The sequence below is a fragment of the Mus pahari genome, chromosome 6 (assembly GCF_900095145.1).
Source record: "Mus pahari chromosome 6, PAHARI_EIJ_v1.1, whole genome shotgun sequence".
NCBI lineage: Eukaryota > Metazoa > Chordata > Mammalia > Rodentia > Muridae > Mus > Mus pahari.
Window position 1 is genome coordinate 91,637,780 of NC_034595.1, and position 6,942 is coordinate 91,644,721.

Genomic DNA, 6,942 nt, shown 5'->3' on the forward strand with positions numbered 1-6,942 from the left:
ATCTCATTACAGATGGTTGTGAGACACCATGTGGTTGCTGGGAATTGAACTCAGAACCTCTGGAATAGCAGTCGGTGTTCTTAGCCACTGAGCCATCTCTCCAGCCTGAAACATAACTTTAAAAATAATTAAAGAGGGCTGGAGAGATGGCTCAGTGGCTAAGAACACCGACTGCTATTCCAGAGGTTCTGAGTTCAATTCCCAGCAACCACATGGTGGTTCACAACCATCTGTAATGGGATCTGATGCACTTTGAAGACACATATAAATGAAAATAAATAAATAAATCTTTTTTAAAAATCTATTTCATTTTTGTACTGGACAGATAGTTCAGTAGTTAAGGGCACCAGCTACCCTTCTAGAGGCCCCAGGTTCAGTTTCCAGCACCCACACGGTGGTTACATCTATGTCAGAGATAAGAGACAAAGTCATCTTGGCACACTATTCATGTTCTGGGCACACTATTATTATTATTATTATTATTATTATTATTATTATTATTATTATCCTTGCTAAGCTACTTTTACTTCACCTTTGTATTCTGTTTGGTTTTGGTTTTTTGAGACAGGGTCTCTCTGTGTAGCCCTGGCTGTTCTGGAACTCGCTCTGTAGACCAGGCTGGCCTCAAACTCAGAAATCCTCCTGCCTTTGCCTCTACCGCCAGGCAGATTATTCTGTTTTTAATCCTCACCATGATGGCAGCTCACAACCACCTGCAACTCCAGTTCCAATGTCTTTTCCTGGCCTTTCTGGGCACTAGGCACTCACAGGGTGCACAGACATACATGCAGGCAAAAACCCATCACATACAAATCCACTATAAATACTCAGCCAGGGTGGTGGCGAACGCCTTTAATCCCAGCACTCAAGAGGCAGAGAGAGGATCTTTTGAGTTCTAGGCTAGCCTGGTCTACAGAGTGAGTTCCAGGACAGCCAGGGCTGTTACACAGAGAAACCCTGTTTCAAATCTCCAAAATAATAATAATAATAATAACAACAACAACAATAATAACAACAACAACACATAGTACTTTATTGTAGACCGTATGTATGTGTGGGTGGTGGTTTGTATGCACCAGTACAGTGTCCCAGAAGTCCCGAGGAGGTTGCCAGCCTCCTGGGTTCTATGTTGTAAGTCACCCACGGTGGGTGTGGGATAACTGAACTTCCATCCGCTGGAGGAACGGCATGAGCTCTTCACTGCTGAGCCGTCTCTGTCTCTCTGGCTGCTTTTTTCTTTTATCATTTCCTTCCCTTCTTTTCTTTGCTACACTAGGGGTGAAGCCCAGTGCCTCATGGATCGGAATGCGTGCACGGAATGCCATGTCCTGAGCTGTACTCCTGGTCCCATGGTTCCTTGCTGTAGTAGCCCTGAGCAAACTCAGGGTGGACCACAACCGTATCAGGGTGTAGATGTTATTCTAAGTGAACTTTTGTCTTCCTCTTCTTCTTCTTTTTTTTTTGGCAGGGTTGAGTTTGGAGCCAAGGGCACACACTGTACCACAGAGCCACACCCCCCAACCCAAGCAAGCCTTGTCATGTCTGGCTCACAGTAAAACTTCAGTGTTTCTGGATCATAGGAACACCTTTGCTCTCTGCTCTCCTCACCTGGCTGACTCAATTTAGTGAATGTGAGATTTAGCTTGGATATTTGGAATTGTGGTTAATTCCCATGAGACTAATGTGGTTTTCTTTCTCCTCTTTTTTTTTTTTTTTTTTTTGGTTTTTCCGAGACAGGGTTTCTCTGTATAGCCCTGGCTGTCCTGGAACTCACTCTGTAGACCAGGCTGTCCTCGAACTCAGAAATCCGCCTGCCTCTGCCTCCCCAGTGCTGGGATTAAAGGTGTGCACCACCACGCCTGGCTGTTTTTTATTTTTAAGAATTACTTAATTTGTTTATTTTATTTATGAGTCCACTGTAGCTGTCTTCAGACACACCAGAAGAGGGCGTCAGATCTCACTACAGATGGTTGTGAGCCACCATGTGGTTGCTGGGAATTGAACTCAGGACCTCTGGAAGAGCAGTCAGTGTTCTTAGCCACTTAGCCATCTCTCCAGCTCCTGACCTTAGATTTTTTTTTTTTTCTTCTACTCTCCACTTCCAGAGTGCTGGGATTACAGGTATGTGACACCATTCCTGCTTATATTGTGTGGGGCCACCAGAACCACCAGGGCCACCAGAGTGACTAGGACCACCAGGACCACCAGGGCCACCACAACCACCAGGACCACGAGAGCCACCAGGGCCACCTGAACCACCAGGGCCATCAGGGCCACCAAGACCCAGAAGACCTCAAGCAGAATGTATTGTTCCTTGTTTTGTCGGAAAACTTTAGGGGGTGAAGTGGCTCTGTGCTCAAAGCCCTGTTTCTCTTGTCTGCTCAAATTCCAGCGGATTTCAACATCACAGAAAGGCACTTGGCTTAGTTCATTTCACAGCCGAAGCTGGCTAGATGTAAGTACCCACAATCCCTTTGTGTCTTGTGCCCTCCACCACCCCAGGAGGTCTTGCTAGAAAGCTTGGGCTGCTCTGAGACTCACTTTGTAATGCAGGCTATCCTAGAACTCCTGATCTCCCTCCCCTGCTTCCAGAATCCTGGGATTATAGGCTTGAGCCACCAGTGATTAGCTGATCTTTTCTCCTGTTTCAAACCTGAATATTCAGCCAAGAGTGTGGTGACACTGGCCTGTAACCCCAGAACTTGGGAGGTGGAGACAGGAAGGCCACGAGTTCAAGACTGTCCTTGGCTATATAGTGAACTGAAGGCTAAATGAGATCCCGTCTTAAAACACAACACAGCAAAACAAACCAACACAGAGAGAGAAACCCTTTATCTGTGCTGTCCACTGACAGGGAAAGCAGACTCTGCAGTGCGTAGCCTTTGCTTGTAAACTTGAGCCAGAGACGGTCTTCTAGAACGATGCTGAGCTATTGATTAGAGACCAATTCTACAAATTGTGGCTGTGTCATGAATGCAAACACCGGTCAGGAGCCACTGGCGGCTACAAACTAACCACAGATGTTGATGAAATTGATTTCGATCCCGGTTTTCCCGGATTTGAGAAATTAGATTTGATTCCCCAGATGAGCCCCGCTTCCATTTCACAGGTCTTGCAGCCTCTCTTCTATTAAAAGAGAAATGGGAAAACCTGCCCGGGCACTATTGCAAAGTGCTTGCTTAATCCTTGAAGACTGGTGGTGGGGACTGCAGCGGAACTGCAAGAGACCTCTGCAGCCCCTGGGACTTCTCTTACCTTCCAAACAGGATGCAGCACAGGCCTGAGGCTGCATGCTGGAGAATGCTCTTGGACGGGCTTAAACCACAGTGCTCAGTGGGCCAGCTTCCTGGGTCCTGCTTCCTTTAGTTGAGAGCTTCTCCTTACACAGAAGGGAATCAAGACCCCAAGGATGAGCACAGACCGTGGGCCCTTCCTTGGGGGAAAGTGGATAACCAGGTGTCACTTCTCAGACCTTTGGAAGCAAAAAAAAAAAAAAAAAAAACGGCTTCTGGGCTGGAGAAATGGTTAAAAGCAGTGACTGCTCTTCCTGTAGGTCCTGAGTTCAATTCCCAGCAACCATATGATGGCTCACAAGCATCTGTAATGAGATCTGATGCCCTCTTCCCGTGTGTCTGAAGACAGTCACAATGCACTTACAGATAACAATAAATAAATCTTTAAAAAGAAAAAAAACAAGATGCATTTTCCTGGCTGGAGCAATGTGGCAGGGTATACCTTTTCATTTGTTTTTAATTAATTAATTGATATGAGTACACTGTAGCTGTCTTCAGACATACCAGAAGATACACATCTCATTACAGATGATTGTGAGCCACCATGTGGTTGCTGGGAATTGAACTCAGGACCTCTAGAAGAGCAGTCAGTGCTCTTAACAGCTGAGCCATCTCTTCTTCAGCCCCCCCTTTATTTGATTGTGCTCTCTCTCTCTCTCTCTCTCTCTCTCTCTCTCTCTCTCTCTCTCCCACTCTCTCCCTCCCTTTCTCCCTCTCTGCCTCTCTGGCCTTGAACTCACAAAGATTTGCCTCCCAAGTGCTGGGATCAAAGGCATGTGCCACTACTGCCTGGCCATTTCCTCCTTCGTTTTTCTCTTTGTTGTTCTTATTTTTGAGACGAGATGGGACATCCTGTAGCTCAGGCTGTGTTAGGTAGCCAAGTGCGGGGATTACAGTGAGGTGTCCGGCTAAAAGCAAATGCTTAAAATGTACCAGTCCCTGGGTCAGATCCCCTTTCCTGCAAACATGAAAATAAAATCAAGCTAAGCATGTCACTGCATACCCTTCATTCCAGAAGTTTTGAGGCAAAGGCAAGTGGGTCAGATGTTCAAGGTCATCACTGGCTCCATGGTGAATTTGAGGCCAGTCTCGGGATACATATTGATTTAGAAAATTGTGATGATGAGGGAGCCAGGAAGATAACTCAACAGTTAAAGCACTCCTTTTCCAGAGGACCCAGATTTGGTTCCCAGCACCCACATGGAAGCTATAATCCCAGTTCTGGGGAACTGACGCTGTCTTCTGGTCTCCATGGGTACTGCACACGGTCGGTACATAGACTTAACACACAGGAAAAAAAAAAAAAACACCTCCCGCATACATAAAATAAATAAATCTTTAAAATCATAATTATAACCATAGTGAACAGGTGGCACGTGCCTTTAATTCTAGCATTCTGAAGGCAGAGGCAGGAAGATCTCTGTGAGTTCAAAGCCAACTTAGTCTACAATGTGAGTTCCAGACAGCCAGGACTGCACAGTGAGACCTTATCTCAAAAAGGAAAAAAACAAACAAACAAACAAACAAAAAAAACGGGCGTGGTGGCACACGCCTTGAATCCCAACACTCGGGAGGCAGAGGCAGGCGGATTTTTGAGTTCGAGGCCAGCCTGGTCTACAGAGTGAGTTCCAGGACAGCCAGAGATACACAGAGAAACCCTGTCTCAAAAAACCAAAAAAAAAAATAATAAAAATAAAAATAAAAAAAAATTACAGTTTGTTTTTATTTTCTCAAATATTTACCTACTAACTTTAGTCTACCAGTGTGTGTGTGTGTGTGTGTGTGTGTGTGTGTGTGTGTATGTGTTTATGTATGTACGTGCATGCAGGGGGGATATTTTGTCTCCTTGTATGTAAGGGCATCACATGCATGGGGCAGCCACCATGTGGGTAGAGGAAGAGCAATGCATGCTTTTAACTTCTGTGCCATCCCTCCGACTGCCTGCAGTTTCTGTTTTAGTAAGTTAGTTTCTAGGAAACTCCCAAGGGATGCTGCTGCTGCTGTCCCAGGGCCACATCAAGGCTTCCCGGTCTGGAGAGAGGCTCCATTCCCCTTACTAGCCAGCTGTACAGCCCTAAGACATCGAAGGGCTTCTCTGGGCTTTACATCTTCTTTTGGATATTATTTAGGTCAGCAAGCAAATGTAGACGGCTTCCTGCACGCCAGCTGCCCTGGCTGCTTCCTAGATAAGGGCGAGAAAAACCACAGGCTGAGCCCAGGGTGACTGCCAGGCTGGGAACTCAGAGGGCCAACTGTAACATTTAAAGACCTTTTGGATTCTAAAATTCCATGACTCACTGTCAGAAATAGAAGTTGTTTTTTTGGTGTTTTTTGTTTTTTTTTTTTAATTAAATTACTTTTATGTGTATGGATGTTTTGCCTGCATGTATATCTGTGCACCACCTGCTGGTGCATTTCTGGTGCCTACGGAATGCCAGAGGAGGTATTGGATCCCCTAGGACTGGAGTTACAGATAATTGTGAGCCACTATGTGGGTGCTGGGAATAGAACCCAGGTCCTCTAAAAGAGCAGTCAGGGATCTTAACTTCTGAGCATCGTTCCAGCCCCTAGAACAGAATCTTTACCTCTTGACTATTAGAACAGGGATGTTGGTTCCCACCGATCTAGGTATAAGGAAATATTACATTCAGAAGGAACCCCAGATCCATGTTGCCACTTTACAGACGGAGGAAATCAGACAGGAAGCTGAACTCTTAGCTGCAGACTAACCAGCTGGTTTCCCAGCTGCGCTCGCAAAGGCAGTGTTAGGCCTCAGAGTCAGGATGGTAGGCTGAGCGAGTTCCAGAACAGTCGGGGTTACACAGAGAAACCCTGTCTGAAAAACGAAGAAAAGAAGAGAAAAGAAAAGAAAAGAAAAGAAAAGAAAAGAAAAGAAAAGAAAAGAAAAGAAAAGAAAAGAAAGGAAAGGAAAGGAAAAGAAAAGAAGGGCTGGTGAGATGGCTCAGTGGGTAAGAGCACCCGACTGCTCTTCCAAAGGTCTGGAGTTCAAATCCCAGCAACCACATGGTGGCTCGCAACCATCCATAACAAGATCTGATGCCCTCTTCTGGAGTGTCTGAAGACAGCTACAGTGTACTTATATATAATAAATAAATAAAATAAAATCTAAAAGAAAAAAAAAAAAGAAAAGAAAAGAAGAGCAAAATAAAATGGGTCATTTTTAGATTAGTATATACTAATTATTATCACAATACTATAGACAAGATATTATTTCAATGTAGAATCAATGTTATTTTAAATATTCACTTTAAAATTTTAAGGTCTGGTATTAGTGGGATGCATTTGTAATGTTTGTGTGTGCAGGGGCCATGGGCTGCAGGTGCATTCCAAAAGCTGGTCAGCGTGCTTGCACTGCTGGGCGGCAAAGCCTTTGCCTGTTGAACCATCCTGCCTGACCTGTCTTACCTTTTGTTTGTTAGTTTTACAGATTTATTTTTAAGTGTATGTTTAATTGCTGAGATGGCTCAGCAACTAAGAACACTGGATGCTCTTCCAGAGGTTCTGAGTTCAAATCCCAGCAACCACATGGTGGCTCACAACCATCTATAACGTGATCTGATGTCCTCCTCTGGGATGAACCGTATATACACACAGAACACTCATAAATAAATAAATTTTTTTTTTTTTT